This window comes from Neofelis nebulosa, chromosome 4 (genome assembly GCF_028018385.1).
Source record: "Neofelis nebulosa isolate mNeoNeb1 chromosome 4, mNeoNeb1.pri, whole genome shotgun sequence".
Classification (NCBI taxonomy): Eukaryota; Metazoa; Chordata; class Mammalia; order Carnivora; family Felidae; genus Neofelis; species Neofelis nebulosa.
The window spans coordinates 94,654,706-94,672,922 of NC_080785.1; the positions used below are offsets into that span (position 1 = coordinate 94,654,706).

The 18,217-nt window shown below is 41.8% G+C and overlaps 1 long non-coding RNA gene across 3 annotated transcripts in view; it reads left to right on the top strand.

The window, feature by feature from the left end:
• LOC131509579 (uncharacterized) overlaps positions 1-18,217 on the top strand; it is a 102,259-nt gene that overhangs the window by 67,227 nt on the left and 16,815 nt on the right. For all 3 annotated transcript variants that reach the window (XR_009260583.1, XR_009260584.1, XR_009260585.1), the window contains exon 2: positions 11,397-11,522. This is a non-coding gene — a long non-coding RNA (uncharacterized LOC131509579). The remainder of the gene's footprint in view (positions 1-11,396; positions 11,523-18,217) is intronic.

An 18,217-nucleotide genomic window follows, 5' to 3' on the forward strand; every position in this document is an offset into this window, starting at 1 on the left:
TCTGGCATATCAGAGCGGATGGAGAGGAATCAGTAATCATTTAAAAATGTATTAGAAGTTCAACTTCTATGAAAATCAAATGTAAAAATATCAGGGTTACCTTTAAGATAAAAATTGCTGAAAATCTATTACAACCTAATCATAGAGATGTAAATCTCTTCCCATCATTGACAGATTATACAAATTATTACAGCTGAGGGGCGCCTGGGTGGCTCAGTCGGTTGAGCGTCCGACTTCGGCTCAGGTCATGATCTCACGGTCTATGAGTTCGAGCCCCGCATCGGACTCTGTGCTGACAGCTCAGAGCCTGGAGCCCATTTCAGATTCTGTGTCTGCCTCTCTCTCTGCCCCTCCCCTGTTCATGCTCTGTCTCTCTCTGTCTCAAACATAAACATTAAAAAAAATTTTTTTAAATAAAAAAAATTATTACAGCTGAATAATATAATTAATAAATACATATATTCTATCCTTTATTTTGAAAATATGCCTCCTTTAAGAAAACTTATTAGCTAATCTTCTGATTGGGTCCAAAGAGTCAACGTTGTAGAAATGTCACCTCTTCCCAAATGTATCAAGAAATTAAATGCAGTCACAAAAGTTCTTTTTGTGATTTGATGAAATATACTTTTTAATGTTTATTTTTGAGAGAGAGCGAGTGAGCACAAGAGCACGAGCAGGGGAGGGGCAGAGAGGATCCAAAATGGGCTCTGAGCTGACAGCAGAGAGCCCAATACAGGACTTGAACTCATGACCTGTGAGATGAAGTCAGACACCCAAATGACTGAGCCACCCGGGTGCCCTAGTGAAATAATTTAAAAGGTCATATGAAAGAATATGTAAGAGAATAGCTGGGAGAAAATCTAGAGATAAAAAAAATCAGGTAGATTTTACCCCTGCACATGAAAACATATGAAAATGTAGTGATTATAATAGGTAAAGGATGAGACAGTGAATGAATCACAGGACACCAGCTTAGGAGGAGGGTTATTTGTAAATTACACATGAAAAACAAAGCTTAATTCCTACTTCTTTAAAGGAAACAAAGTTCCAAAATGGATCAAGGTATGTGTTATAAAAAATGAAATTACTGGAGTGCCTGCATGGCTCAGTTAAGTGTCCAACTCATTTCTGCTCAAGTCATGATCTCACAGTTCCTGAGATTGAGTCCCACCTGGGGCTCTGTGCTGACAGTGCAGAGCCTGCTTGGGACTTTCTCCTTCCACCCTTCTCCCAGCTCTTGCATGCACTCTTTCAAAAAAAAAAAAAAAAAAAAAAAAAAAGAGAGAGATCACCATATATATATAAATAAGGACTTACATTGCATTATTTTTATAGTTTGTGTTTTATGACTTGTTTACACATGTCTTTAATCCACGTAGGATCTAGTCTATCTCCGTGATAGCTCTCCCTGTTATTAGAACTTTATAATGTATTCTAAGCTGCTAGGAACAGTTTGTCCTCACTACTTTCTTTTTTCAAACATTCTCCGTATAGTCTCACAGGGTTATTCTTCTATATTCATTTTAGAATTTTCATCTAGTGTTCCCAATAATCTTTTGGGATCTCACCTGGTGTTGTGTTAAATATACGGACTATTGTGGGAAGGGTTGATCTTAATAATTTTGAGACTTCCTATCCAGAAATCCAAGAGGTCTCCATCTATTCAATTATTCAGAAGTCTCTATACTGATCTCTTACATTTCTTTTTACATCTGCGTGTAAGTATCTTATAGTTTAAGTTACTATTATAGTTTCGTTTTTTTTCCTTGTAGTTTAATTGTAGGCGCTCAGGTTAATTACACTCCTCAGTTTGTTGCTCTGCACCAGCTTCTTGCTCATTTTTGTGCTGATGTGTTTATTCCTTAGTTAGTAGTCACTGTACCACTGGCGTGTGTACATTTCATGGGACCAGACAGTGCTCTCCAGCATGGCTGCCTCCCTCCAGCTGTCCCGCCCTCCTGCTGTCCCCCTGTCCCACTCTGCCGTGTACACTCTAGCAGATGCCTCTGCGCGGAATGTGGGTTCTCTTTCTCTGCAGTTCCTTTTTCTCCAGGATCTTGAGTCCTCAATTCCTAGCTGACTGGGTAGCCCTGAACTCCAGTGTTGATCTCACCTGTCCAGTGTTGGACTGCATTAGGTCTCTGTGCCCTGTACTGTGAATTAGCAAACGCTCTGTGGATGAAAACTCCAGCTCCCCTCCTTGAGTTTCCCTTCTCTTTTCTAAGTCCTGAGTATGTTGCTGCCCTCCGATGTCTTCAAACTGTTTTGTTAGGAGGTCTCCGGGTTGTTGTTGCTTTCTGGCTTTTATTGTTGGGTAACTCAGAGATGAGGCGCTCTGCATAGCTCAAGTGCAAGGCCCTCTGGTTAGCTTTTAATTAGTTAAACTGCACTGTATCCTTTCACTGGGGGCGGGAGGGGGGAATCACAATTGTGCTCACATTTTTATCAGGTGGGAAATTTAAGTTAAGGAAATTCTCCTAAACCATGAAGCCCAGATAGTGTGTCAAGATTGCATAACCAGGCAGACATCTGTTTTAAGAACTCAGGATTTTGGAGGATATTTCTTAATTGAAAGTCTAGCCTTGTGGGATGGGTTTCTACCCTCTTCTCCCCAGAGCAGATCCACTTTTCTGTCCATGGTCCTGGCAGGGACTAAAGCTTAGATGACAGGGGCCTCTGTTCTGAAACTCAAGATGAAGAAAGGACACTCTTTTCTACATAATACTCACAGAAACTATACGTAGGGGGTGATCATGAAATACTGAATTATCTCTTAGGTAGCCAGCTCCCCTCCATTCCCTGGATCTGGGGGGATTCCCCCTCCATTCTGGCTAAACCAAGTGGAGACAAATTCGCTGACAGCTTCTGTCAGAAGCTGTGCTCACGCCCTCAGAGTGTGGGTGGTAGACATCTGGCTAAAATGACTCTGGGGCCAGGGAAGAGTGAGGGTGAGGAGGCTTTCCCTGCTAAGTATGATAGGTGGCCATGCCTGTGACCCTGAAGGGATTAGCTTTAGCAAATTTTCTGGAAATTTTACTGCTATAAAACCAATTGTTGGACCTGGGAAGACAAATTGGAGTAGAGAAATGTGTCCATATTTCCTCACCATATTTCCAGCCGGGGCTGGAAGAAGCGAACTGGATTCTAAGAAAAGGACTGTGTGCACCTTCTGTATTCTATATATACCTAGCTTGCTTTAGTGACCACGGGGCTTCAGGCATCCTGGGTCCCAATGAGACCATCTCCTGGGTGCATGTGATTGGCAGGCTACAGAGTTTTTCAGTCTGTCTCATGAAGACAGGCTTTCCTTTCCCCAAATGGGGAGCTGTGTAAATGTGGAGAGTGTGTGCAGGAGATTTGCAGCAATTGGATGTCTGCTGGAGTAGTGTTTGCCATCAGAAATTTCCAGGGAGTCCTGAGTGTCCAGTCTTTGAGACCGAGAGGGAGAGAAGGAGAGAGAGAGCGCGACGGAGAGAGAGAATCCCAAGCAGCCTCCATGCTTGGCACGGAGCCTGATGCAGGGCTTGATCCCATGACCTTAGCTGAAATCAAGAGTCGGATGCTCAGTTGACTGAGCCATCCAGGCACTCCCTGTCAGTTACCTTTCCAAAGAATATGGGTCTTTTAGGGAACCATGCTTATTATACTTTCTTTTGTTGCTGTTCTTAAAGTTATTCTTAGAAAGTTAGTAGTGGGTACATCATCTTTGATTTTTCACACTCTTACTAAATAAACAGCTAATAACTTATATATGCTTGGGGAAGAAAATCTGGCCGCTCATCAGAGACATGGAATACTGAATTTTTTTAAACATTTTTTTTTCCTCTGGATGCCTGGGAGGCTCAGTTTTATTTACTAGGATGTATTTGTTTCAGAACCATATCAATATACAAACTGTGGAGGATGACAAGATTACTTTTCACATTGCTTACAAAGTTATTCAGTAACCATTGGGTTGCTTTCTTTTTTTTTTTTAATGTTTGTTTTTGAGAGAGAGAGAGACAATGTGAGTGGGGAAGGAGCACAGAGAGAGGGAGACACAGAATCTGAAGCAGGCTCCAGGCTTTGAGTGGTCAGCACAGAGCCCGACGTGGGGCTTGAACTTATGAATCTTGAGATCATGACCTGAGCCAAAGTTGGATGCTTAACCAACTGAGCCACCCAGGCATCCCCATTGAGTTGCTTTCTTTTTTTTTTTTTAATTAATTAATTTATTATTAAAAAAATTATATCCAAGTTAGTTAGCATATAGTGCAACAATGATTTCAGGGGTAGATTTCCTTATGCCCCTTACCCATTTAGCCCATCCCCCCCCTCCCACAACCCCTCCAGCAACCCTCAGTTTGTTCTCCATATTTGTGAGTCTCTTTTATTTTGTCCCCCTCCCTGTTTTTATATTATTTTTGCTTCCCTTCCCTTGTGTTCATCTGTGCTGTGTCTTAAAGTCCTCGTATGAGTGAAGTCATGTGATATTTGTCTTTCTCTAATTTCGCTTAGAGTAATACATTGTAGTTCCATACATGTAGTTGCAAACAGCAAGATTTTATTCTTTTTGATTGCTGAGTAATACTCTATTGTAAATATATACCACATCTTCTTTATCCATTCATCTATCATTGGACACTTGGGCTCTTTCCATACTTTGGCTATTGTTAATAGTACTGCTATAAACATTGGGGTGTGTGTGCCCCTTCGAAACAGCACACCTGTATCCCTTGGATAAATACCTAGTAGTGCAATTGCTGGGTCGTAGGGTAGTTCTAGTTTTAATTTTTTGAGGAACCTCCATACTGTTTTCCAGAAGGGCTGCACCAGTTTTCATTCCCACCAGCAGTGCAAAAGGGTTCCTCTTTCTCCACATCCTCGCCGACATCTGTTGTTGCCTGAATTGTTAATGTTAGCCATTCTGACAGGTGTAAGGTGGTATCTCATTGTGGTTTTGATCTGTATTTCCCTGATGATGAGTGATGTGGAGCATTTTCTCATGTGTCAGTTGGCCATCTGGATGTCTTCTTTGGAGAAGTGTCTATTCATGTCTTTTGTCCATTTCTTCACTGGATTATTTGTTTTTTGGGTGTTGAGTTTGAGTTCTTTATAGATTTTGGATACTAACCCTTTATCTGATATGTCATTTGCAAATATCTTCTCCCATTCTGTCGGTTGCCTTTTAGTTTTGCTGATTGTTTCCTTCGCTTTGCAGAAGCCTTTATTTAGATGAGGTCCCAGTAGTTCATTTTGCTTTTGTTTCCCTTGAGTCTGGAGATGTGTTGAGTAAGAAGTTGCTGTGGACGAGATCAGAGAGGTTTTTGCCTGCTTTCTCCTTGAGGATTTTGATGGCTTCCTGTCTTACATTGAGGTCTTTCATCCATTTTGAGTTTATTTTTGTGTCTGGTGTAAGAAAGTGGTCCAGGTTCATTTTTCTGCCTGTGGCTGTCCAGTTTTCCCAGAACCACTTGCTGAAGAGACTGTTTTTATTCCATTGGATATTCTTTCCTGCTTTGTCGAAGATTAGTTGGCCATATGTTTATGGGTCCATTTCTGGGTTCTCTATCTGTTCCATTGATCTGAGTGTCTGTTTTGTGCTAGTACCATACTGTCTTGATGATTACAGCTTTGTAGTATAGCTTTAAGTCTGGGATTGTGATGCCTCCTGCTTTGGTTTTCTTTTTCAAGATTGCTTTGACTATTCAGGGTCTTTTCTGGTTCCATACAAATTTTAGGATTGTTTGTTCTAGTTCTGTGAAGAATGCTGGTATTATTTTGATAGGGATTGCATTGAATATGTAGATTGCTTTGGGTAGTATTGACATTTTAACAATATTTGTTCTTCCTATCCAGGAGCATGGAATCTTTTTCCATTTCTTTGTGTCTTCTTCAATTTCTTTCATAAGCTTTTTATAGTTTTCAGTGTATAGATTTTTCATCTCTTTGTTAGAGATTTATTCCTAACATCCCTTTGTTAGAGATTTATTATTCATCTCTTTTGTTAGATTTATTCCTAGGTATTTTATGGGTTTTGGTGCAATTGTAAATGGGATCGATTCCTTTATTTCTCTTTCTGATGCTTCATTGTTGGCACATAGGAATGCAACCAATTTCTGTGCATTGATTTTATATCCTGCCACTTTGCTGAATTAATGGATCAGTTCTAGCAGTTTTTTGGTGGAATATTTTGGGTTTTACATATATAGTATCATGTCATCTGTGAAGAGTGAAAATTTGACCTCCTACTGGCCCACTTGGATGCCTTTTGTTTCTTTGTGTTGTCTGATTGCAGAGGCTAAGACTTCCAATACTATGTTGTATAACAGTGGCGAGAGTGGACATCCCTGTCTTGTTCCTGACCTTAGGGGGAAAGCTCTCAGTTTTTCCCCATTGAGGATGATATTAACGTTGGGTCATTTATATATGGATTTTATGATATTGAGGTATGATCTTTCTATCCCTACTTTCTTGAGGGTTTTTATCAAGAAAGGATGTTGTATTTTGTCAAATGTTTTCTCTGCATCTATTGAGAGGATCATATGGTTCTTGACCTTTCTTTTATTGATGTGATGTATCACAGTGATTATTTTGCAGATATTGAACCAGCCCTGCATCCCAGGTATAAATCCCACTTGGTCGTGTATTGTTGGATCTAGTTGGCTAGTATCTTGCTGAGGATTCTTGCATCTGTATTCATCAGGAAAAATGGTCTATAGTTCTCCTGTTTAGTGGGGTCTTTTTCTGGTTTTGGAATCAAGGTAATGCTGGCTTCATAGAATGAGTTTGGAAGTTTTCTTCCATTTCTATTTTTTGGAATAGCTTCAAGAGAATAGGTGTTAACTCTTCCTTAAATGTTTGGTAGAATTCCCCTGGAAAGCCATCTGGCCCTGGACTCTTGTTTTTTGGGAGATTTTTGATTACTAATTCTATTTCCTTACTGGTTATGGGTCTGTTAGAATTTTCTATTTCTTCCTGTTTCAGTTTTGGTAGTGTATATGTTTCTAGGAATTTGTCCATTTCTTCCAGATTGCCCATTTTATTGGCATATACTTGCTCATAATATTCTCTTATTATTGTTTTTATTTCCACTGTGTTGGTTGTGATCTCTCCTCTTTCAATCTTGATTTTATTTATTTGGGTCCTTTCCTTTTTCTTTTTGATCACACTGACTAGGGGTTTATCAATTTTGTTAATTCTTTCAAAGAACCAGCTTCTGGTTTCATTTATCTGTTCTATTGTGGGTTTTTGTTTTTGTTTTTGTTTTTTGGGGTTTTTTTTGGTTTTAATAGCACTGATTTCTGCTCTAATCTTTATTATTTCCTGTCTTCTGCTTGTTTTGGGTTTTGGTTGTTCTTTTTCCAGCTCTTTAAGGTGTAAAGTCAGGTTGTGTATCTGTGACCTTCCTTCGTTCTTTAAGAAGGCCTGTATTGCTCAATGGAGTATTACTCGGCAATCAAAAGGAATGAAATCTTGCCATTTGCAACTACGTGGATGGAACTGGTGGATGCTAAGTGAAAGGAGTCAGCCAGAGAAAGAGAAAAATCATATGACTTCACTCATATGAGGACTTGAAGAGACAAAACAGATGAACATAAGGGAAGGGAAACAAAAATAATATAAAAACAGGGAGGGGGACAAAACAGAAGAGACTCACAAATATGGAGAACAAACTGAGGGTTGCTGGAGGGGTTGTGGGAGGGGGGATGTGCTAAATGGGTGAGGGGCATTAAGGAATCTACTCTTGAAATCATTGTTTCACTATATGCTAACTAATTTGGATGTCAATTTTAAAAAAGAAAAAATTAAATTAAAAATAAATAAAGGGTCCCTGGGTGGCTCAGTCAGTAGAAAGAAAGAAAGAAAGAAAGAAAGAAAGAAAGAAAGAAAGCCTGTATTGCTGTATACTTTCTTCTTAGGACCACGTTTGCTGCAACTCAGAGGTTTTGGGTTGTGGTGTTATCATTTTCATTGGCTTCTATGTACTTTTTAATTCCCTCTTTAACTTCTTGGCTAGCCCACTCATTCTTTAGTAGGATGTTCTTTAGTAGGATGTTCTCCAAATATTTGTTACCTTTCCAATTTTTTTCTTGTGGTTGACTTTGAGTTTCATAGCGTTGTGGTCTGAAAATATGCACGTATGATCTCGATCGTTTTGTACTTGTTGAGGCCTGATTTGTGTCCCAGTGTGTGGTCTATTCTGGAGAACATTCCATAATATCCATGTGCACTGGAGAAGAATGTATATTCCACTGCTTTAGGATGAAGTGTTCTGAATGTATCTGTTAAGTCCATCTGGTCCAGTGTGGAGTTGCTTTCTTATGTTAGGTATGACGCTGGAAGGCAAGAATGTAGAAATTAGTGAAAAGCAGCACCAGATTTCCAGGGCACACTGCTGTGTGAGGGATAAGGCTATGGAAAAGTGTACAGCAATGGGGAAGGGCCATGAAAGAAGTCACTGGAAAACAGTCTTGTGCTTGGGCTCCAAAGCCAGGTGGATTGAGCCTCCGTTGTTTTGTCCAAAAAAGGAGAGCACGAAGTGCCTCACTGGGATGTTGCTGTGCATACATGAGATGGTGTGTGCAGACTCCTTGTGCACTGCCTGGTGCAGGACGGGCAGTCTGGGCTTGAAGCTGAAAATAAAAGCTAGGATTAGCATCATTCACCAACTCTTCTTAGAGAAAAGGAGCTTTCTTGGAAGAGTAGATGATTAGGCTGTGAATTAGAAGTGGGAAGAATTTTGGGGTGCCCAGGTGGTTCAGTCAGTTAAGCGTCCGACTTTGGCTCAGGTCACGATCTCACGGCTCATGAGTTCAAGCCCCGCGTCGGGCTCTGTGCTGACAGCTGGGAGCCTGGACCCTTCTTCAGATTTTTTGTCTCCCTCTCTCTGCCCCTTCCCAGCTCACACTCTGTCTCTCTCCCAAAAATAAAATAAACATTAAAAAAAAAATTTTTTTTTAAGTGGGAAGAATTTCACCAAGCAGAATAGGAGGCCAGGTCATTCTGCAGCAAGGACTACAGAGGGCAAAATAATGAGATGTTGCACGTAAAGGAGGGTGCTCATAGCACAGAGAAGTGTGAGGATGGCCCAGTCGTGCAGAAAATTGCTAAGGAACTTGAATTTTTATTCTTCAAATTAATGAGCCCCAAACTAAGGTGTGGGACCTCTTAGAAGTTACCTCAAATGATTCATTTACTGGTTTGCTGGAATATAAAATTAGAAGTTTTGTATTTTAAAAATTTCATTCTTTAAAATTTTTACACGTTGCATGTTTGATGAACGTCCAGGTTTTGTATAGTAACACATCGATGCAGTTTATAAATGGACCTATATTGGGGGGACTCTAAAAACCGTAGGCACGAAGGGGTGTGTGCACACAAATGTTGTGAGACGTGCTGAGGGGTTCTAGGCAGGAAAATGATGTGTGCAGCTCTAGTTTTCTGATGGACCTTTAGGAGAACAGGAGGAGCACAGATAGAGCGTGACAGAGATAACGGCAGGGCCAAGAGGGAGGAGTCCACAATAGCCCAGCTTTATTTCCAGATCCCCAACAGGCTAATCTTGGAATCTTTGTGATTCACGAACAAGAAGAGGAACGTCTCTGGAATGTCCATGAAATCCCCAAATCATAAACCATTCTGTTTTTCTTGAAAACAAATTCTATTTATGTTTTTAAATAACGAGTGACCATAATAAGTGGTAAATATTTTTTCTGTGATGGGGTTATTTACTTGCTCTTGATTTTCTGCTATAAAGATATAGCAACATGTGAATAGTTGTTTTTCTTTATTGCTGAGAAATATATTGTAACAAGAGGACATAGGTAATATATGTAAAATAATATGTAATATATGTAAAAATGATCTCCACCTAATACATCTGATGATAAAAAATGTAAGATGGGAATACGGACACAAAAGCCAACTGAAAATCATCTTAAAACACTTGAAATGCCATATTTAGTATTTATGCATTTGCCCACTTTTTATTTTTTAAAACCTTTTTTTTTTTAATGTTTGCTTATTTTGAAACAGAGAGAGAGAACGGGGGAGAGACAGAGAGAGGAAGAGGAGAGAGAATTCCAAGCAGGCTCTATGCTGTCAGTGCAGAGCCCAACGTGGGGCTCAAACTCATGAACCGTGAGATCACGACCTGAGTTGAAATTAGGAGTCAGGTGCTTAAGTGACTGGGCCACCCAGACTCCCCATTTGCCCACTTTTTAAATTGTAGTTGACATGCAGGGTTCTATTAGTGTCAGCCAGTTGTCCATTCTTTTTTTTTTTTTTTTTTTTTTTAAATTTTTTTTTTCAAGGTTTTTTAATTTATTTTTGGGACAGAGAGAGACATAGCATGAACAGGGGAGGGGCAGAGAGAGAGGGAGACACAGAATCGGAAACAGGCTCCAGGCTCTGAGCCATCCGCCCAGAGCCCGACGCGGGGCTCGAACCCACGGACCGCGAGATCGTGACCTGGCTGAAGTCGGACGCTTAACCGACTGCGCCACCCAGGCGCCCCCAGTTGTCCATTCTTTAAGTGAAAACTTTAAAACCACGCAGCACCAATTCCCCTGTTGTACAGTCTTGATCCTCATTTCATGACAGCTGTCCCAGAACCAGAAAATTTTCTTCCATTTCGCATTGACATTAGTTGAATTTTTAACAGTGTGTCCAAAACCGTCTTCAAATTGGGCATTAAGGTTGCTGGTTGCTTCACATAAGCTTATTCCCTTTTACTGATGAAAACATTTCATCTCTTTGCCCTGGCTTGGGATTTGCTATCAAACGTATAATCTGCGTTGCTCTGCTGATTCAGTTTTCCATCGGTTTCTAATTCCCCACTGGAGTATTCCGCAACAGCATTCCTATTTTCTTCTGTTTGTATTTCTTCTGTCAAAGTAACCTATAGCATGTAAACACTGGAAAACTGTGAACACGACTGGGGAGTGTTCAAATAACAGACGTGTGGATCTCTTAGCAAGGTTGATGCCACTAGACAGAATCATGTGTTGAAGTTCCAGAATTTAGGGACTTATTCTGCTTCTTAAACGTGTTACTTCTTGGAATCCCACTCACAGGATTTATATGAAATAGACCGTGTGTATAAATTTATTACCATTGTTTCCGCGAATGGCTCCTTGTCAGCAGACCATACCTCAGACACGCTTGTAACATGGCAACAGCTGCGAGTCAGACTGTGTGATTAGACGGTGAACTTCCCTGCTCCATGCTCCAGCCCCGGTGCCTGAAAATGCCGTCCTTACCATTCGATTCCCTCATCAGCGTTTCCTGCCCTTGACGTCAGTGGATTCCCTTGAAACCGTAACATCTCTGTGTTGACTGTGAAGCTGTGAGTGTCACTGCATTCTTTTTTTTTCCATTTTTCCTAATTTCTTGACTAGTTTTTTCCCCCTCAGGATTTGTGACCACAGATTTTGCAGCCAGTACAGAGAAGGAATTCCCGAATGGAAACGCTAAGTCCAAGTACAAAGTCACAAAGAACTGAACTAGAGAGAAGGGCTGGATCTGAGCATCTCTGAGAGGTATGAGGCAAGAGCATTTAGCCTCTGCTAGGAACGTAAAGAGCAAGGGGCGCCTGGGTGGCTCAGTCGGTGAAGCACCTGACTCTTGATTTCAGCTCAGGTCACGGTCTCATGGTTTGTGGGATCGAGCCCCGTGTAGGGCTCCGTGCCATCAGTGGGGAGGCTGCTTGGGATTCTCTCTCTCTCTCTTGCCCCTCCTCTGGTCCTTCATTTTCTCACTCTCCAAACAAAGAAGTAATCATTAAAAAAAAATGTGAAGAGTAAGAAAGAGACTGCTCCAGAATGACTAGAATAATCTATTTCTGTACAGACAAGGCTATCTGTCCTAGGCAATGCTCAAGAGAAATGTGATTAATTAATGTCCTGGTCATCTATTTCTGTGTCACTAATCATCCCCAAACTTAGCAGCCTTCAATAGGGAAATGCGAATCAAAACCACAATGAGATATCAGTCCACATCCGTTAGGGTGGCTATCATAAAAAAAACAAACAGAAAATAAAAAGTGTTGGCAAGGATGTGGAGAAATTGGAACACTTGTGTATTGTTGGTGGGACTGTAAAAAATAAAGACTACCACATGATCTGTCAATACCGCTTTGGGATCTATAATGACTTAAAGTAGGGACTTGACCAGATACTTTCTCACCCATGTTTATAACTGCATTATTCATAACAGCTAAAAGGTGGAAACAACCTAAATGTCTCTTGATAAATGAATGGATAAATAAAATGTGGTGTAAACATGGAATGGAATAACATCCAACGTTAAAAAGGAAGAAAATTCCGAAACATGCGACAAAATAGATAGACCTTGAGGACCTTGTGCTAAGTGAAATTAGCCAGTCACGAAAGGACAGCAACTGTAGGATCCCACTTATATGAAGTACCCAGAGTCATCAGACTACAGAGACCGATAGTAAGATGGCACTTCCCTGGGGCTGGGGGCAGTGGGGAGTTGCTGTTTAATGGGTGCACAGTTTCGAACGGGAGGATAAAAAAGTTCTAGCACTGGATGGTCGTGATGGTTGCACAACAGGTGAATGTACTTAATGCCACGGAACCGAGTGCTTAAATGTACTAAATGGCTAAATGTTCTCTCACCAGTGATGTTTGCGAACATGAACATAATCTGTGATCAGCGGAGCTGGTGTAGAAAGTCCATAGGCTTGGAAAAGTCTGGGAAGCCTTTTGGAATCTAGAAATGTTATGTTTATTTTACCACACTCACACAAAAGAGAGCAAACTGCTGTTCTTGACCAGAGTGATGACCCAGCAATGGGGCGCAGTCACGGCCTGTGTCAGTCCCAAGTGACGAACAAGAATTTATAGATGCAGCTTGGGTTCCTAGTGCAGGTTTCTCCTAAGTGCCGGAGGGGAAAGTGTGTCTTGGGCTGGCTGTGCAAGCTGGACAGGCCATTTCCCCATCTGGAACAAGAGGCTGGGATGGGGTGGACTTCCAGGAACCTCCAGGGCTCCCTTGCGCCCTCCGAGGGGACAGGCCATCATGAGAGGAGAGGTCAGGCTCTAAACTCTCCTGGATTTGAACCGCAGACTGCCACCTCCCAGGTTGGGTGGCCTTCGTAGCATTCTTTAATTGTGTCACACCCACCATCTTTTTTTTTTTTTAATGTTTTTATTTATTTTTGACACAGAGAGAGACAGAGCATGAGCAGGGGAGGGGCAGAGAGAGAGGGAGACACAGAATCCGAAGCAGGCTCCAGGCTCCGAGCTGTCAGCACAGAGCCTGATGCGGGGCTCGAACCCACGAACTAGGAGATCATGACCTGAGCTGAAGTTGGACGCTTAACTGACTGAGCCACCCAGGCGCCCCAACACCCACCATCTTTAATAGGATGTTTGTGAAGTTTAAGTGACAAAACATATGTGTAATGCTTAACATACATTTAGGTCTACAACCTAATAATTGCTTAAGAAGTATAATTCTCACTACTTAAAAAAAAAAAAAAAAAAAAGAAGAAGAAACCTAGTGGCTCAAAACAATAGCAATCATTTTATTATCTCTGATGGTACCGGGAGTTGCCTGGGGTCAGCAAGGCCTTTCTCATTTGGGATTGCATTTGGGGGTGGCAGGGGTAGAAGTCACCATGAAGCCTTCTTCACTTACATGCATGATGGGTGATACTGGCTATCTGCTGGGACCTTGGCTGGGGTTGTCCCTGGACCACTTATTCAGAGCGTCTTCATGCACGTGGCCTGGGCTTGCTCAGAGCACGGTAAGGTAGAGGTCTAAGAGAGCAACGTGGAAATGCATGGCATTTTTATGACCTAGCCTTGGTCCCCTCTGCCACCCTCTAGTGGTGGAGGCAGTTATATTGTAAGGAAAGTATGTGAGAGACACAGTGATAGCCATTGTAAAAACTTTTACTAGTGGTTCTTTTTTTCCTTCCTCTGTTTTTAAAAAAAATTTTTTTTAAATGTTTATTTTTGAGAGAGAGACAGAGTGTGAGTGTAGGAGGGGCAGAGAGAGAGGGAGACACAGAATCTGAAGCAGGTTCCAGGCTCGGAGCTGTCAGCACAGAGCCCGACACAGGACTCAGATCCACAAACTGTGAGATCATGACCTGAGACGAAGTCAGATGCTTAATGTGGGGCTCGAACCCATGAACTGCGAGATCATGACCTGAGCCGAACTCAGACGCTTAACGGACAGAGCCACCCTGGCGCCCCTCCTTCCTCTATTTTTAAGTCCCCTCATTCATGAAGTGCTTGAAGAAGGCAGAGAACCGGTGGTTTTCCCAGATCACAAATTGTCACAAGGATGGCACTGGAGACCATTCCTGTCCTCTGTGTATTTCCGTGTGCCTGTGTCTTATCTGTCAGTGGTGGTGATGTGTACGTGAGAGGAGACCCCACAAATGGACAGAACAGCTTAGCGTTTCTGCAGCGGGAGCAAACTAAAGACCTTAGATACACGCACACCCTTCCATATGCTGAGACCAAGCACTGCCGTGAATATTCTCCTGAAAATCATTGCAAAATGGTCTTCCCTCCAACATTCTTATTTATGATCAACATATTGGAATGAACATTTTCTTCCCCTCTCCTGTTCATCTTTCTGGATCTTCTGTAGATTTCTTTTGAGAAGAGAAGATCACGGTCCATATCGTGATGTTGTCTGGTGGATGAAATTTTCTAGATCATCTTCTTTAAAAGAAAGACGACAGAAACGTGATTCTGCTTTTTCAAATATAGCTGAAAATTAAAATAATTTTTTATCACCGATCCTAGTAATTTTCCCAACGCTGGTCACAAGATACACAGATTGAGAAAATAAAATCATGCCTTCCCAAAGAAGGCAAGCCAAGTTTTGCCGCCTCCTTAAAAAAAAGTACATCACCCACAAACCTGGTGATATGGCAGATCCACAGCTTGAGTTGGCTCTGAGAAAATGCCATAGAAGATTCACCAAGTCACAGTGGTACCTACACATATCCAAACAATAGCTGATGGAAGTATTTGCGTGTGGTGTCATTAATACACCAAACAGTGGCACTCGACGCAGAGTTCTTCCCAGGTCAGGATGAACTTGGCATTGAACTGTTGTTGGACGAACGAGCACGACCGTTTTTACTTCATGGTCAAGTAAAACACTGAGGGTCCTACTAGACATGACAAGATGGAAAACCATAAGGAGTATTTACTTTTGTGGAGAAGTAGACCCTCTTTACTGCTGAAAGGAAACTGAGGACTGTCAGAATACTGTCGTGCTACTGCTGAGCCTTTAAAATTTTGTATGTTTCGGGGCGCCTGGGTGGCTCAGTCAGTTAAGCGTCCGACTTCAGCTCAGGTCACGCGATCTCACGGTCTGTGAGTTCAAGCCCCGCGTCGGGCTCTGGGCTGATGGCCCAGAGCCTGGAGCCTGCTTCCGATTCTGTGTCTCCCTCTCTCTCTGCCCCTCCCCCGTTCATGCTCTGTCTCTCTCTGTCTCAAAAATAAATAAACGTTAAAAAAAAATTTTTTTTTTAAATTTTGTATATTTCGGGGCGCCTGGGTGGCTCAGTCAGTTAAGCGTCCAACTTCAGCTTAGGTCACGTGATCTCACGGTCCGTGAGTTCAAGCCTTGCGTCGGGCTCTGGGCTGATGGCTCAGAGCCTGGAGCCTGCTTCCGATTCTGTGTCTCCTCTCTCTCTGCCCCTCCCCAGTTCATGCTCTGTCTCTCTCTGTCTCAAAAATAAATAAACGTTTAAAAAAAATTTAAAAAACAAATTTGTATATTTCTTAGTCATCCAAGTAATATATAAATACATTCCTTTTTGTTTTGTTTTTATATATCTATTTTGAGAGAGAGACAGAGACAAAGAGAGAGAGACAGAAAGAGAATCCCAAGCAGGCTCCACACTGTCAGCGCAGAGCCCGACACGGGGCTCGAACTCATGAACCCTGAGACCATGACCTGAGCTGAAATTATGAGTCGGATGCTTAACCGACTGAGCCACCCGGGTGCCCCCGTATATAAATACATTCTTATACAAAGAATATAGACAGACAAGGCCAAAAGATTGCCTTCCTAGTTATTTCCCCAGTGTCCCTCTCCATCTGAGAGGCAACTTCTTGCTGTTATTTCTGGCCATTTACCGCTTCTACACCTACCTAAAAAACATGATTGCTTTGCTTTATTGTACACGGGTGGAACCATTCTGTATGTACTGCTTTGTACCTTGTTTATTTACGCTTTATAATGTGTCCCAGAGATTGGTCTACTTTAGAGATTGCTCTGTTTAAGTGCCGGGGCTGTTCTCTAGAATTCCAGAACACGAACCATGGATCAGGCAGGCCTTTACTGATGGACATTCACAGTGACCATCACTGATCGTGCTTTTTTGTGCACAAGTGTGAGAAGTTCTCTAGGATAGACATCTACAAGTTGAATTACTGTGATGAGACTGTATTTTTAATTTTAGTTAATGTTGCCAAATTACCTTCCAAAAAACTGTAACAATTTACACCTCCAACCTACAGTATATAAATGTATCTGTTCTCACTACCTTGCCAACAGCCTGAGTATATTTCATTGCATCTACCGACATATTAGTGACATTGGGCTTTTTCTATCATTTTGCCCTTTGTCTTGCTTTTTGGTGAATCACTTCTATGTCTGTTTCTTACTTGGGTTGTTGGACTGTCTTTCTCAAATTTCATCTTAGTCGATTACATGCTGTATATATTTAGAGGACTTTCTAAACTTTTGGAAGGCAGGAATCATGCTTTATTCCTTTTTAAGGACCTGGGCAAAGTTATTTTTATGAAGTTTCCCAAATTAAAGACTGTTTTTGGGTAAGCCTCCACTACTCGTGAGCTTGCAAAGCCATGCAAAAAAAGTAGATGTAACATAGTCACTACTCTAAAAGTCAGTATCCTGGCAAGGACCAGAACTGTGCAGAAATACCTGGTCAGGAGATGAAACCAACATAACACGTTTTCATGAGGAACTTGGCATGTCCTCTTTATTAGAAATTCAGACAGGAACTAGGGTAAAACCCCCAAAGCAAATGGTGTTCAAGGACAGACAGAGTTTGGTTTGCACCCTCAGGAAAGCTCGAGATGAATGGACTGGCTGATGAAAGGGCTTTAAGTCCCTGTTGTTGAGAAAGCGCTGTTCCTGTAGGCTATGTCAGCGGAATTCTCCAGTAGTCGTCCCCTTCCACTGCTTACAAAGGTTTCTGTTGGACTGTGGACACCTCCTGGCTCAGTAGACCATCTTCACACAGCTGTGTGAGAGGCTGGTGGCACCCTCTGTTCCTGAGGACGGCCTACCTTCCTGTCTGTCTCCCCCAGGGCTCACTTCCTGCCCTCCTAACATCCCTAAGCTTCCAGAGGGCTTCCCTGGTCTTTCCAAACCAAGCCATTTTCTAGTCTAGTCCCACCAGCCATTGAAGATTATGTTCGTGCTCCCAAACACTGCTGGCGAGGGAACAGGTTGGTAGTCTTTCTGGAGGGCAATCTGGTATTATGTTTCAGAAATCTTAAAAACGGGCATGTTGTAGGAGCTGAGGATTTATTGTAAGGGCACAGTGCCACAGAGATCTGTATTCCACTGGAGTGGGTAAGACGCCAATGATCGATCTCTCTGTAGTGGTGTTATTTTTTCTTTCTGTTTAGTCTTTACCTCAAACTACATTAGGAAGGAAAGCATACCAAAATGTTGATGAAGTTGGATACTGGGATTCCAACTTAGGGTGATTTTAAAAACAATGATGAATTTTGGCATTTCTCAAGCTTTCGTCAATGCCCATATGCACTTGCTTTTATGACTGGAAGGAAGATTTATTGAAAACTATCAGCAAATAAATTCCTCATAGAAAAAAAAAGGCGGAGGGGAACGTATAGATTAGAAAGGAGTTAGGAAACATCAGTGTGACTTATTTGGCTCATGATGTGAACAAACTGTAAAAAACAAAACAACAAAAACCATAAGACCATTAGGCTATTGTGACCACTGAGTGAATATTTGTAATTATGAAATTATTAATTTTTTAGATATGAGATTGTAGTCTTGGTATTAAAAAGCTCATGGGGGAGCCTGGGTGGCTCAGTCAATGGTTAAACGTCTGACTTTTGATTTCGGCTCAGGTCATGATCTCACGGTTCCTGAGATCAAGCCCCACGTCAGGCTCTGGGCTGACAATGTGGAGTCTGCTTGGGATTCTCGCTTTCCCTCTCTCTCTGCCCCTTCC